General features: G+C 45.2%; 2 long non-coding RNA genes across 3 annotated transcripts; both read right to left on the minus strand.

Moving 5' to 3' along the window:
• Positions 1–4,650: 4,650 nt before the first annotated feature.
• On the minus strand, positions 4,651–6,771 carry LOC142435579 (uncharacterized). 2 transcript variants are annotated; one of them, XR_012781580.1, is made up of 3 exons: positions 6,662–6,771; positions 5,822–5,983; positions 4,651–5,684 (listed from the first exon to the last, which is right to left on the minus strand). It is a non-coding gene; the product is annotated as an uncharacterized LOC142435579 (long non-coding RNA). The 2 variants fall into 2 exon arrangements; XR_012781579.1 differs by having other exon boundaries at positions 4,656–5,684; positions 5,882–5,983.
• Positions 6,772–8,195: 1,424 nt separating this feature from the next.
• LOC142435577 (uncharacterized) lies at positions 8,196–9,770 on the minus strand. Its single transcript, XR_012781578.1, has 3 exons — positions 9,044–9,770; positions 8,730–8,805; positions 8,196–8,309 (listed from the first exon to the last, which is right to left on the minus strand). It is a non-coding gene; the product is annotated as an uncharacterized LOC142435577 (long non-coding RNA).
• Between the last annotated feature and the right edge of the window lie 5,689 nt (positions 9,771–15,459).

Raw genomic sequence — 15,459 nt, forward strand, 5'->3', positions numbered from 1 at the left:
ATCAGAGCACACGGGAGCAAACGAAGAGGGAAGGAGAGAGAGAGTGGAGCACATCCTGGCCCACCAAGCCCTGGGGAAAATATTTCTGCTCTGAGCAGCCAATACACAGAGAAGACCATACGGCTGGTCCCACTAGGAGACACGACGTCCCTCATGGACTCCTATCACTATGGGGGACAACACTGGAGTCACAATGCAAGAATTGTGCCCGATTTGACTCCACCACTCTGGGGCGAAATGCTAATGGCATGCAGCAGAGCAGCAAAGGGAGTAAAGCAATGAAGTCCCTTGGTAAAATTTGCCTCCCATCAGACTCGCCCAGAAAACACTCCTAAAACTCAACAGACAGACCTTGAACTATTTCTAGGCTTTCCTTTTTGGAGGGAGTCCTTGGTTTTGTTGTTGTTGTTGATTTGTTCTCCTTTGTTGTTTTGTTTTGCTCTGTCTTGTTTTTATGCTTATTATTGTCTCTACATCTCTATCTAGAAAAGATCGGCTGGATAAACAATCTGGAGGAGAAAACTATGGGACCAACGGTTCTGAGGGGACATGGGACAGAGGACGGCAGGGGAAAGGAAGTGGTGTTAACAAACCCAGGGACAAGGGAACAACAAGCGATCCAAAATCAATGGTGAGGAGGATATTGGATGCCTGGTAGGGCTTGATCAGGGTTATTTAACCGAGAGAAATTACTGAAACCTGAATGAAGGCCAAACAAGATGGGCAGAAGGAAAGTAAAAGGAAATAGAGGAAAGTTCTAGGAGGCAAAGGACATTTGTACAGACCTAAACACAGGTATGTACGTATGTAAATATATTTATATATAATGATAGGGAAATTTATCTATGTACATATATGTATAGGTTAAGTATTAAGGTAGCAGACAGACCTTGAGCCTCTACTGAAGTACTCCCTCAACACAAGAACACTTTGTTTTCATTACCTGGCATTCCATGATGCTCATCTTCCTGACATGATCACTGAAGACAAAGTATGTGGTGAAGAAAGCTGATGGTGCCTGACTATCGAAAGATATAGCATCTGGGGTCTTAAAGGCTTGAAGATAAACAAGTGGTCATCTAGCTGACAGGCCACAAAGTCCACATGGAAGAACACACCAGCCTGTGTGATCATGAGGTGTTGGTGGGATCATGTATCAAGCATCAGGCGTTGATGACCCAGAACAAAAGAAAATCGTATCAGTGGGAATGAGGGAAAGTGCAGAGTAGGGACCCAAAGCCCACAGATAATTAGATATCCCCTTCCAGAAGGGTCACAAGGGAAAGAAGAGCCAGTCAGGGTGCAGTACAGCACTGATGAAACATACAACTTTCCTTTAGTTCTTTAATGCTTCCCTCCCAACCCCCCATCATGATCCCAATTCTACCTTACAAATCCGGCTAGACCAGAACATGTACACTGGTACAGATAAGAGCGCTAAACACAGGAATCCAGGACAGCTAAACCCCCAGGATCTGTATAATGAGAGTAGCAACACCAGGAGGGTAAGGGAAAGGAGGTGGGAGAAAGGGGGAACCAATCACAATGATCTCAAATAACCCCTTCCCTGGGGGACAGACAACAGAAAAGTGGGTGAAGGGAGACAATGGTCAGTTTAAGATATGAAAAAAATAATAAAATTTATAAATTATCAAGGGTTCATGAGGAAGGGAGGTTGGGAGAGGGAGGGAAAAAATGAGGAGCTGATACCAGGGGCTCAAGTAGAAAGAAAATGTTTTGAAAATGAAGATTGGCAACACTTGTACAAATGTACTTGACACAATGGATGTATCTATGGTGATAAGAGCTGTCTGATTCCCCAATACAATTATATATACATATATAAAGTCTCTTGTCTTTTTGGCCCCTGCAGCAGTTTTCAAGTTCTCTCTTCTGGAGAAGTCTTTAAATGCTCAGGGACAACTCCTGGGCAGCCCATCAAGTCCAGGCAGAGTATAACTGGTAACTCGGGTCTGAGCAATCCTGTGTTCACAGAATACTGGTCATTCTCCCTGGAAACTCTGAGTCTCCTCTCAAGGGAGCCTTCCTTCCTGTGTATTAAACTAGTTCTCACTGGGAGTAAAGCCACGATCCTTCAAAAGATCTCATTGGTAGGATGCTGGGTCAAGCAGTTCATCATCTGTTTGTGCAGGTTTTCATTCGTTTTGGTAACATAGGAATTTCGCGTGTGAGGGCTCCTAGGTGCACACGTATATGTTCTCCAGGGATGTGTGTAGTGTTAGGTTTGACATGTACATCTGTGATTCATCGTGAGTTGGCTTTGTATACGGCATGAGACGTGGATTCTGTGTCCTATTTCTGCATATGGATATCCAGTTTGGAAAGCACCATGTGTTAGAGAAATGTTCTCTTCCTCATGTCATGGTCTCCAGGCCTTGGGCGATGCTAAGCTGTCTACAAGGGGATGGAGTTACTGATGAGAACTCAATTCTCTTCCATCGGTCTGTGTGTCTGTTCTTATACTCACACAAGTCTGTTTTGACTACATTGTCTGTGTAGGATGATTCGGACATTTGAGATGGTCTACTTCGTTCTACTGTGCTAGTGTTTTTGTAGTCAGGGTCTCTTTACTTTGCATCTGAAGTTGATGGTTCAATATTTCACATTTTAAAAAATTAGAGTCAGATGGTTATTACTTTGTATCTAGAAGACTATTTGAATATGGTTGACATTTTCACATTTCCTTCCAATAGTTTGGTCAAGTTGATTTTACTGTCACTTCTGTATATATCCTTTAGTATATATATATATATATAGATATAATTTCGAGTATATTATTAATTAGTAGTCATATTAATTAAAAATTTTAATTACATTAATAAATATTAATATCATTAATTAATGATATATTATATATCTATATTCTCTGAATCTCCCAAGAGATTTAGGTCTGCAGTCCTAGTGCGTTAGTGCTAACTATATGGTCAGCAGTTGGTAATCATGAGCTACTCCATGGCCAAAGATGAAGTTTTCTACTTCAGTAAAAAATAACCATCTCAGAAGTGCTCAGCAGGCCTTTCTGCCTGGCCTATAGGATCACCGTAAGTCAGAATCAATTCAATGATAGTGAGTTTCATTCAATTTTAAGATTAGGTTCTACGCACTTCATCTTTGTGTAGCTACGATAAATGGTATCCCAGTCCTGAAATTCGTTCCCCCAGCATCCTCATCTGGTAGAGAGTAGGTTTGGGAAACTTCGTAGATGGAAGAGCCAAGTGTGTCCCTTCCAACAATTTGACAATGATCATTTACAAACAAATGAAATCACTATTATGTGAATATTACCCTTTGATATTTTTCACTTGTAATTCACAGCCACACGCAGGGTCCAAAGGTCCCCACGTGGCTCTCCAGGTGCTCACTGCAGACATGTGGTGTCAAGGAATCCAGCTGGTTTTTGAAGGTTGACTCAGTGTCCTCTGGTTTGCTGGATCCTTCTATTGGTTTCATTGGCTTTCTTGTTATTGACAAGGTTCAATGTCCAAGAGCATATCACTGGCAAACGTAGTTCAGTCTTTTTAGGGATAAAATCAGCAATTTCCAAACCGACACTTTCTCTTGCTCATGTGATGATTGGATGAGTTTCCCACCCTCATGGACACGTCATCTCTGTCCCAGGGTGTTCCTGTGAGTTGGAATTGGCTAGAAGGCAATTAGTTTGGGGTTCTGATTTGGACTGACGCCTCTGATGTTGTCTCATCATTGATCCCTACTCATCCTGTACTAGACGATCACAGACTCCCATGTTATTTCATACATGAGAGCTGTAAGAACAGAGAGGGAATCTGATTACAGTGAGAACTGTCAGGCTACTCCCTAATTGATTATTATCAGGCCAGGTGTTTAACACCCCGTGACGAATGTTAATCTGTTGAGATTTAAGTGACAGCCAGGTGTCCATACAGCCTCATGTCTGTACAGTAAATATGTCCCAAGGCTGGTTTAGACCCTTCAGCCCATTGAGCTGGCTGGTTCTCTGAATTCTCTCTCCATCTCAATCCCACTTTGTCTCCCATGGGCCACCCATTACACCAGAGACATACATAACTGTCTGGACAACTCTATTGAATATGGATGTTTATTGAGCTTCAAGCTCAATCCTTTCTCTGCAAGGACATGCAGGAACCACGTACACAGCAAATAATTTAAGTTGAACAATTTAATGATCTAGGGACACCACAGAGAGGAGGGGAGACTGAGAAAGATGAGGTGGGGGAGGGAAACTGTCTTCTCTGAGAAGAAGAGATGCTGTAGAGGAACACAGAAGTAACTCTTCCTACTGGTGATTCTGATTCCACAGGCAAGGTGAGGCCTGTGGCCGTCCATGCAGGTACCTTGTGTGGGGAGAAAACCAGGGCAGGGTGTTGAGTTAAGCTGACCTTGAAAGAGGCTCAAGAGTAGTCAGGTGTCTAGAGTTGGGTATCTTTCAGGTAGAAGTTTGATACTTTCTTACTTCGAAATTAATAAAAATCTGTCTCCAAAATAGGTGTATGTCTACATGGAATGATTCCAAAGCTGTGGAGATGGTGGAAGCAGGGAGTTCATGATCCAGAAGTCTTGGCCTTGGGAAAGAACCTAACTCACTGACCTGAAAAATCATGACCTGAAAACTGTTTTGTTGTGTTTTTTTAAGGGAAACAAAATAAAAGAAGAGAGCCTGGTGGTATATGGGTAAGTTGTCTTCTGGGAACCAAAGTGTCAGCTATTTGAACCAACCAGTCCCGCTGTAAGGAGAGATGGGGACTTAGCTTATGTAAGCCGACAAAGAGAGGTTCTTGGGCATTTTTATGTATATTTTTCGGGGTCCGTAGGTTTGTAATAGAATTCAGAACAACAAGTTATACACAGAAAGTGGAGCAGAGCTGGGGTGAGTCGTTTGGCAGCTAGTGCAAGGCTGAGGATTCACACAGACCAGCTGTCGTGAGGTCAAAAAGAGACTGTCGCCGTGAAGATTTATCCTCTGGAACCCGCTCTAGGGCTGCTGTGATGTGTTCTGCAGACGGTTCATTTTTTGGGGAAGGACCTCCTGCCTGACAAACTAACAGGTGAGAAAACAAGAGGACCGTCCACCAGAAAGACTGACAAAGTAGCTGCAACCATAGGCTCAGACTTTTAAAAAAGCAATCAGGAGGACGGTACAGAATTGGTCAGTGTTTCCTTGTGCTGTACATTGGGTCACGGTGAGTCACGGACAACGTGGTGGCATCTATCCACAACATTAACACGATTCAGGATTGAATCGATAGCAGGGGGACCATGAATCAGGAAATGTCATCTGGGTGCATACTTTTGGAGACTCAAGAATCCAGCAGTTACTGAAGGAGGATTACCAAACCCCAGACCATAACCTCTGTCATCCAACTGGTGCTGATTCCTCCAGGAACCTACAAGCCAGACTGGAGCCTCCACTGTGGGTCTCTGAGGCTGGAACTCTGTGGGAGCAGCAACCTCCCCTTCCTCCCATGGAGCAGGTCACGGTTGCCAAGTGCTAATCTTCTGCTTAGCAACCCGACGCTTACCCACCTCCGCACCTACAGCCCATGTGAAATCCCTGTGGGAGATCCTTACCTGGTTGGGAAGGACAGCGATGGACACTTACCCTCAAAATGTCTGTGTTACAGGAAGGGTTCCTGGCAACGTTGGAAAATTCTTTGGACAATCGTCTGAGAAAAAGAACAAAAAAGACAAGAGGGAAAAAGATCAGCACCCGACACTGATAACACTAAGGATTCTGTGTAAATACTGGAGCTCATAACAAATGATTTAGAAAGAGAGGATGTAAGTGAGATTGATGTGTTACCTGCAATTATGCTGACCTGCCAGACAAATAGAAACGCAGGGCAAAGTGTGGCTGAGTTACCTCGTTTGATGACATGAACGAGGTTTTCCTCAGGAATCTGCTCTTCTCTGAGAACATCCAAGAAGATGTCAAAGTCTTCCTGGGGCACAGAAGTGTTTCTTGCTGAAAATCAGCATATAGAGAGCGGGAAGTTTCCATGAGAACGTGTCACTATATAGATGAGGCGAGCTTTCGGAAGCTACAGTAGAACACATCCTTTGGTGTGTGCACACAATCCCTGGACGATGTAAATGGTTAAGGTGCTATGTCTCATCTGGCTGCTGTGAGTGGAAATCGACCTCATGACAGTGGCAGTGGATCTGCTTTTGGTTGTGTGTGAATGTTGGCTGGGGATGCCTTGGGAGCATGGCTTGACTCTCTGCTGCTGAAAGGTCGTGCATTCTGGAACGTCCTAAGGGTCGCAGTTCTACCTGGTCCTCACGAGGGGTCCTAGGGCTGCAGTTGTCTCCATGGCAACTGGTACGGCTTTGGAACCAAGCGTGAAGCAAATGGGCAATCCACATGGATATCAACAGGACGGTTGGTGCTTGAGTGCACCCAGGGGACGCTGGGACAAGTGTTTGGTGATCCACACCAAATACAATCCAATGAAAACACAGAGAAACACAGTGGTCCTCGAGGGCATACAGTGATCACCACAAGTTTGCATGGATACACAGGAACTCATGTTGCATCCTTAGGAATGAACGATCATGTGATACTGCACCCTGCTTGTTGGGATTAGAATCCCTGATGAGGGAGAAGTTCATTCCTCCTTTGAGGGGTGGAGCTGATACTTACCTAGAAGCCCAACTGTTTGCTAAATCCTCCTAATGCATCCATAGTTTCATAGAGCAGAATCAAAACTTCTTCTGTGACATGGACAAGTTGCACAGTTGTGTTTGGATGACCAGTGAGGAACATAAATAAGTAAACTAAAAATATATATACCTATATTGCTTCTTACATTGCAAGGATGGAAGACTCAAAGTGACAATCCATATACAAGCCTAGGGGCAGTCCCACTGTGTGTCACAGAGTAGCTTTGACAAGTCAGAATCAACTTAGTGAAGCAGAAATACCAACACCACACTTAGGAAGGGAATGGAGAAATTAGTGAAAAAAAATGAAATCGAAAGCTGAAGAAATTTTCCACCACCAACTTTTAAGAGTCACTTCATGTGACTTTGCGGATAAGTATATCGGTGTCTGAGGAGCCAACATAGTGATGCTAAGTCAGCTTTGTTCTGCTAATGGCAAAGTTGGTGGTTCCAACCACTCATGCACTCCTTTTGAGAAGAATGAGGCCATCTGCTCTTAGAAAGGTTTACAAAGACTCAGACATCCTGTATAAGGTCACTTTGAGTCAGCAATGACTCAATGGTAGCACCTTGGTTTTCTGGTGATGCGCTTGTCTCTTTATACATAAACAGTAGATTTGAAGATTTGAGTGAGAGTATTTGAAAAAAATAAGGGTTACAGAGGGCAGAGGTAAACTTGATATGTAGGGCACCCAATGGGGCGCCTCATTTCAGTTACTAGTTTATTTCCATTTCACTGTGCTGTTACTCAATTTTCATCAAACATTAGACACTGAGCCATTGAGAATATTCTTCAGGAACAAGAAAACATTAAGCAGAAAACAAACAAAATGTGGACAAGGAATCTGGACCGAGACCTGATTGGTAAGCGAGTATCTGACGTGGAGAAAGGGCCACGGAGACTGGTATGGTTTCGTCCAGTCTTATTGGAATCAACTTTTACCGTAAATGATTGATTCCAATTGCTTTGAAAATCTACTTTGCTCATGACAAGATGACCTTGGTATCCACACTCTAGCTGGATCCATTAGGCTTTATTTTTTACGTTTGTTTATGACAGCTGGGCAAACTTAAATGTGTTTATGATGACAGTTTGTTTTCGTTAGATGTTTTGTGAAAAAGGAAATCTTATAAATAGGAAAAAGGGGGAAACCCTAAGTGCTCCCTGGCCTCAAGCTTATCGGTGTCAAAACTTTTGTAAACCAGATGAGGTTACGCAGCCTACTTAAAGGGCAAAAATAAAAGTAGTCACAGATAACAACTGTTCTCTACAAAGTGTGTACTTCCATGTGGAGATGCGTGAATGATCGCAACCGGAGTTAATTTTCAAGTTTCTGGCCTCAATCATCTCTGCGTTCTTTTCCCGTAGCAAATCACCTCAGATGACGCAGCCAGTCCTCACGTTCTCATGATTGAGGTTCTGAGCTAATATTGCCAGCAACAGTACTGCTGCAACCATCAGCCCTCTAGAACATTACCATTCCCCAGAGAATATGAAACAGCCCTCAACTTACTTTTTTTTTTTTTTTGGCAGCAAATACTGGAAGTATTGGGCCATCATATTCCACAGCTTAGAGGTTTTACATTCAGGTGCATGGAAGCATCATCGGTTCCGCATTTCTGAAACTCTGGGTTAGAAAACAAAATTACGTTGTAGCTTCTTAAAGTTCTTTAAAAGGAGAAAACATCATTTGAGGATAACACAGTCTTTGCATTAAAGATGAACCTGAAGCCTGTTTGCTGAACTCACAGATCTGGGGATTGACAGGAACGGCAAGCTTTGACATACCATTTGTCACAGGTGCTGACATTTTTAAGATGCTGCTGGTGCGAGGAGAAGTGGCTACTGGGTGGGTGAGGACAGATATCTTGCTTTTTTTTCCCACAATTTTCTTGATTTTATTTTTAAAATACTTTTTTTTAAATTTTAACAATTTATTAGGGGCTCATAAAAATCTTGTCTTTTACATGCATAGTTGTCATGAGGGTGCATCCCCCAACTTAGAAAGAGGATTTTCATTTCACAATGAATAGGCAAAACAACTTACCGTTTACTAGTCGGTCAGCTCTGTTGGACGTAGTCAAGTCACTGGCTCATGCAGTCAGTAAATGAAAACAAAGGGCCTAAGTGGGAAGGAAGAAAACAGCCAATTTCCCTAAGGAGGGGGAACAAAATCTTATTTAGTGTATAGTTTGAGTTGAGTTTGTATTTGCGTGGTCAACAGAGGAGGGACATTTTCATTATGGCTTTAGGTTGGAAGCGCTTCATAGCCCATTGCCCACTTCGTCCCTGAAATCAAAACCCCAGTAGCCGAGATAGAGCCAGGTTACAACCCAGCCTCCTGCCCTACCCTGCTCCCACCTTCCACCCTGCAGGTGGCTGCAGTGCAATCCCTGAGCTTCCAAAGACTACCGAGGAAGCAGCTACTGCCCATTCCAGGGGATCCAGGCCGGGCAGGGGGCAGTAGGAAAGCCCCTGTGGGGTTGCACGCAGCCTGGTCCATATCGGGTCGCGCACGTCTCCGGGGACCGCTCCCAGGTGCAGGCTGCACGGGAAGACCTCGGGGTACGGAGCGGGTTCCCCTTCGAACCACAGTCATCAGCTTGCAACCTCTCGGGCAGGTCAGAAGCCAGCCTAGCCAAGGCCTGCAGGGCCCAACACGCTGGAGCAGCAGGAAGGGGGCACTTCCGGGTCACCGGGGTCGTGGGGGCGGGACTTCCGGAAAGCGGAAGTGAAAGTACGCGGTCGCTGGACCATGGTGGCGGCAGCGGGGCCGTGTTCGGGCCTCAGCGCGGGCCTGGCGGTCCCGTGGGTCCGGTTCTCCGGGACCCCCGACGACGTCGCAGCCGGTAACGGGTCGTCTCCGGGTTCGGGGCCGGGGCGGCGCGTCGGGAGGGCGGCGGGTCCAGCGCGGCGTGAGGAGGCCGGGCCGCCGGGTGCAGGGTGCTCGGCGGGGCGCGAGCGCAGCCCCCGCGGCCTCCCGGCGCCCCGCTCCCCGCCTGCAGCCGCGCGGCCCACCTGCTGCTCCGGCGGACGGACGGGCGCCCCGCCGCCCCCTCGTCCCTCAGCGCGCCCTCAGAGGCCACGCAGGCCCGGGGTCGCGTGGCGGGAGGAGGAGCCGCTTTGGCGCATGCGCGCGCCGAGGCTGCCGCCGTGCGTCCTTTGGACGTGCACGTGGGGAGCGCGGGGGGCGGGGCTCTGGCCTGGGCGCCAACCTGAGTGCGCAGGGGCTCCTGTAGTGCGGAGGCACGTCCAAGGTGCACCCCTGCAGGTGAGGCGCACCTGTGGGCGATCCTCAGGATCTAGGAGACCCCTTTGTCTCTGCTGTTCCGCAGCGGGCGGGGCAATGCAACCCTGCATCCCTTAGACCTAGGATTCCTTGTTGTCCAAGGCTGCCTGCAGCCTGGGCGAGACGGGAATCCCCCCAACAACCAGCCTGTGGGGTTCGCGCTTCCACGGCTCTCTTCAGGTTGTTGTTAAGGAGCTCAGGACCTTGCCCTCTGCCCCGGGATGACCTGAAGCCGTCGTTCTGAGCGTTTGTTTTCAGTTTCTCCTCGGACTATTCAAAGTTGCAATGACCACTTCATATAATATCACTTATCTCCTTGCATAACACATTAACACGCTGGGAAAATACTGGGGAATTCCAGGCTTGACCTGTGATGCTTAGCAGAAGCAGAGTTCAGATCTACAGTCTTTGTCTGAAGCTGTGGCCATCAATCCAATCTCAACCCGCCCATTGCCAACAGAAACACCATGGTTCTTACCAACAAGAACAAACTCATTGGCTACTTTTTTCTGTGCGTATGAATAATGGGGAAGGCATTTCCCTTTAAACCAAGAATGGGAAACATGCTCAGTTGATTTAGTAAATGTAATAACACCATTCAGTACATTACCTGGATGACTAGGATTTCATTCCTGGCCTTTCATGCATCAACAATGTCTGCATTGCCCCCATGTCTACAAAACAGCATCTGTACACTTTCTTGGAGTTACAAAGATCTTCCGTTTGGAATAAAAAGCAACTGATGAAATGCAGTAAGACCGAGTGAAATCAAACAAGATGTGAGTCTGCGGGCCTGTTCCATTATGTGACAACTGTAGAACTGCTGAGTCACACCATCAGCATGGTCACCAGTGACTCCATGGATCAACACAGAGCACCACCTTCCTCTGTGGGCTGGAGGCACACTTCTGCATGTTCAGTAGGATGGTATTTACAGGCAGACAATTGTTACAACTGAAGTGTGAACCAATTCTGATCATCGGATAGAAAATTGAACCTGACTGAAAGCAAGTGTCCACATGTACAGAGGAGTTAAAAATAGTAGGAACCTTACGTTCTCATCACGACAAGGCAATGATACCCTGTCCATCCTTTTTTCTAATTTAAGCAAAAGGAATGGCTCTCGACACTCGGCTATTGTATTGGAATGTTCATGACTGTGTACGTCTGTCTACCACAGATACAGAGAAAGAGAAGGACGAAGTTCTGCAGTCAAATACAAATTTCACAAGTTAATTTCAAATTGACAACTTGGGTGGTTATATATCCCCAGCACAAGTCCAAATCTTTTTCAATAGATCTATTTCTCTGTGTTAGACTTAAGACCTCATTGTTTCTGACTTACACAATCAATTTTCAGAAATTGTCTTTTATTGGGTGTTTGTCTGCATTCTCTGCGCGAGTCTTCACAGAAGTAACATGATCAGGAAGGAGAGAATGTAGCCAATCGCCACCTTCTGTGGAGAACTGTTCTGGGGCCTGGAGGTGCTGAGTTCAAATCAAATCACCCACAGACAATCGTCTACAGGATAAATGCTACCTCCTCCTTTTTGAGAACTTTGATCTTCTGCTGCCATCACCCTACTTCCTGTATACAGTTCCCTGGAACCTCACCTTCCAGTCCCCCCCCCCCATGCATTTGAACACAAATATTAAGTATGTATTTTTTTTAAATAGACCTAAGTATTTTAGAACAGAATCCTTCTTTTCCCTCTTCTTAATTCCTAACTTCCAAATTCAATTCCTCCTCCAAAGGCCTTCCATACCTATAGAAGCCCAGGTATAATCCACCCAAATTCCATCATCTGTTTATGGATCTGAACTAGGAATCCAAAGAAGTGAAAAATATTTCCCCTCTTTCATTATTGACTTGAGTTCTTACCAAAGGTGTGCAAAAGAACAGTCATGTTACCAATAATCCTTGAGGCAATGAAACCTTTTCCACCTCATGGGAGTGATACTTTATATCATGTAGGCTATGTTACATCCAAGGTGGAATTCCCGCTGCTAAATGGGTCAAAGCCTTAAGTTGCTTCCTTGTAGGTGTGACTTTGTCTTTTGTAACGTAATGCATATATCACAGCATTCCATAATTCAGTCAATCCAAGCAGAATTGTACAGTTGCTCCCTCAGTTTCCACCCATTCTTTCTATATATGCACTCCGTGACTGCCTCTCCCCTTCTCCTGAGCATTGTAACTCCCTCCTCCTCAAACTGATATTCTACTTCTCTCTGTGTAGGTATATCAATCCTGGGTTTCATATGCAAAAGGAAAAAAATGTAACACAACTTCAATAACATAACACTTCTGAGATATACCCTAGTTTGATAGAAAAAAAAAACGATAAGAATACAAACCAAAGATACCAAAAATTTTAGAAACAAAATTGATGTAGCATGCATCAAGGGTGTGGGGGAAGGAAATCTGAGAAAATTTTAACTGTTCAAGTCAGATCTATGCCTATAGTCAGCTATGCTCATCCCTCCAAAGCGCTCTCTTTAGGAACCCCTTTCCTCCAATCCGTCAGTTGTCAATAGAAGGGATTTGTCCACAAACGACTTTCCTATGTAGTTCCCCAAGTGGATGTTGGACTCACACTGTCATCCCTAGCTTTCTGCACACCAGATTCTGATCATCAGAGGAAGCTGAGAACCTACATAAACCTCACCCTATGACTTCAGCTTTCTGTGTGATGGGATTCTGTATTTTAAGGGTGGCCCATGTAGGCCACTGTTTGCTGAGAGCTGTCAGTGTCCTGTCATGTCTCTATTGACCTTGGATCTAGGTGACTGACTACACCTACTGGCCTGTGACCCTCCTACAGTCCACATCACATTTCTGCATCCACACCCTGCAGCTACTTACAGGTGAAGGGGGCCCTGGTTTGCCTCTCATTGTTGGTCTGAGTGAGTTGGACTGGGCTGGGATGCGTTCTGTGGGTGTGAGATTGCTTGTTGATCTCAAGCTCTGTCTCATAGACACGTGAGTGCCACTGGATTTATTTCTCTAGGCCACCTGTGCGACCGCGATGTCCCACCCAACTCCCTACCCACGCACACAGCAACAGATTCAAAGTAGCCAGGAGTGCTTCTACAGAGAGGTTATGTTGTATTTTTATGCTCTGCTCACACCTTTGAAATCCCGTCTCAGGTTCCCTGGTGTTTAGAATGTGACTGTTGAAGGATTGCATTGGTAACTTAAAGACTTGAGGGCACTGTTCATGTGTCTCCCTACGGTATTCAGTGAGTTGATTCCAAGGGAGGCTTTTGACTCTGTCCTCTAAGACTTTGGCTCCTAAATCTCCACCTCTACAGAATGTTTGAAGCCCACCACCCAGAGTCCTGAGATTTCTCTGCAACCAAAGAAGGTAGATTCTCCCTTGGTAACCAGATTGCTGTGTTCATTTTCATTCCATGAAATGTCTACTTACTTGACATAATATGCAAAACTTATGAGTCCACTGTGTGGGAAATACTCACCATCATGCATTTTACCATCGAATTTACCACCTTCCATTGTGTTGTTTGGATTGGTAGAGGCGGCGTATACGCGATCATAATTTCCTCAGATCTACAAGTAATCTATCGGTAGGAAATGTTGGCCCAGGTATCACTATTTCTCGAACATCATCTACAGCAATGTGACCCATGGCTTGCATTAGAGAAAATACTGAATTTGTTGAATATAGAAGCTTATGAAAACAATAACAACAAACACAATACGAAGGGAAGAAACAAAAGTGAGAAATTCCTGTAACAGTTTGCACTGTTTCATCACATACTATGTTCAGTTCACATCCACTGTGTTATTTTATGTGAAGTACTGAGAGAGAATGTAGACACACATCATGCTCCTGATGGTGTCCATGTTTCAGTATGCCTCTGAATCCAGACAGACTCTGCCCAGAAGAAGTCACCCCACGAGAAAATCCCAGTTAATTACTGCTGAAATCAACGCAAAACCTATGCAGCATAATTCCTGCAGAACAAGACATATAGGTGCCATGCATCCTCATTCTCTCATGAGGATTGGTCGTAGAAACTTATCGATATCCAATAAATCGAAGGAGAAATCTATCCAAGTTGCCTCCTTCTGAAAATCATCCATGCAATCCCTATGGAGTTTATTTCCTGCAGAGCAAGACATAAAGGTGTCATGCATGAGCTATCTCTTGTGGGCATTGTTCTTAGGAACTTAGCAATACCCAATAAATCGAAGGATTGTGCTTTGGGGAGTTACAGGTGAAGATCCAGGGACACAAATTTTGAAACCCCAAGACAGTCCCTCAAAGCAACATGCACTTGCATAAAAGAAGAATCCCTTGTGCTGGGCTGTCCTCATTACCATTGAGAGTTGTTTTTCAGGCAGAGAGTGCAGGCCAACGCAGGTGAGGGTGAGTCCCAACATCAGGAGAAGAATCTTCATCTTGCCTGTGTTGGTCACTTGTCCTTCTGAGGAGCCAGTGGAAGGTAACCTGCTGTAGAGGTTCTGTATTCCTGCCTCCTTTTATGCCTCCTGTGTTTCCATGTGGCTGTTCATCATGGGGTTCCAGAAGACATCTTGAAACAGCAACAGTAAACATCCTGATTGGCAATTCTTTAAGGTCATTTAAATTGTGTGTAAATCATTCCCCTCTACCTCTCAAAAACAAACCAAAAAAACCTTGTAGCCCCAGCTCTTTTTTTCAAAGTGTCCTGTGGAAGGGCATCCATGTCTATGCCATTTATCTTGAGAGATATCAAGTGACGGAAGTGCCAACTCTGAGGAGGAAAACCCTGGTCTTTGGGGTCACTTTTTCCTCAAAGCCAATGAGGGACTTGCTGGTGGTCATCGTCTTGGCGTCCCTCTGTTGTATCTGGGGTGTTGTCTTGGTGGGTCTGACCTCTGTGGTGGGAAGGAGATCCTGCACTTGTCACTGTCTTCTCAGTGTGCTCCTCAGCCATTCATGGAGAACCAGAGATGTCTTCTCGGTGTAAACCTCCTCCAACATGGCTTCATATAGAGACATGAGTCCCCTTTGTTAGTCTTCCAAAAAGAGAAGTAATCGGCCACTGGAATAAGTTAATTAACTTTGGTCCTTCGACCATGGCCCACAATCTATTTTCATGCCGATGTTGTTAGTGGCCCTCATTCGGTTCTGACCCACACCGATCTGTGCATAATAGCAGGGAGCAGCATGGGGTCCTGTGCTATTCACACAATTATTCCTTCGTGTTATCCATTGTTCACTTACTATGTCAATCCATCTTATCGAGGGCCTTCTCTGCCCTCTACTTACCAAACATGTTATCCCTCTCCAAGGATTAGTCTCTTATGTTAACATATCAAAGTCCGTAACAAGAATAGTTGCCATCCTTGTCTTATGGAGCCCTGTGGCCTGACTTCTTGCAAGAAGACAAACTTGTCTATCCCCTGGAAGTCTATGGTACTTTCAAGCAACACGATTCTAATGTACCCATGGCCTGGGTCAGGTGCACTTGACTCCCC

This window comes from Tenrec ecaudatus, chromosome Y (assembly GCF_050624435.1).
Source record: "Tenrec ecaudatus isolate mTenEca1 chromosome Y, mTenEca1.hap1, whole genome shotgun sequence".
NCBI classification, from domain to species: Eukaryota; Metazoa; Chordata; class Mammalia; order Afrosoricida; family Tenrecidae; genus Tenrec; species Tenrec ecaudatus.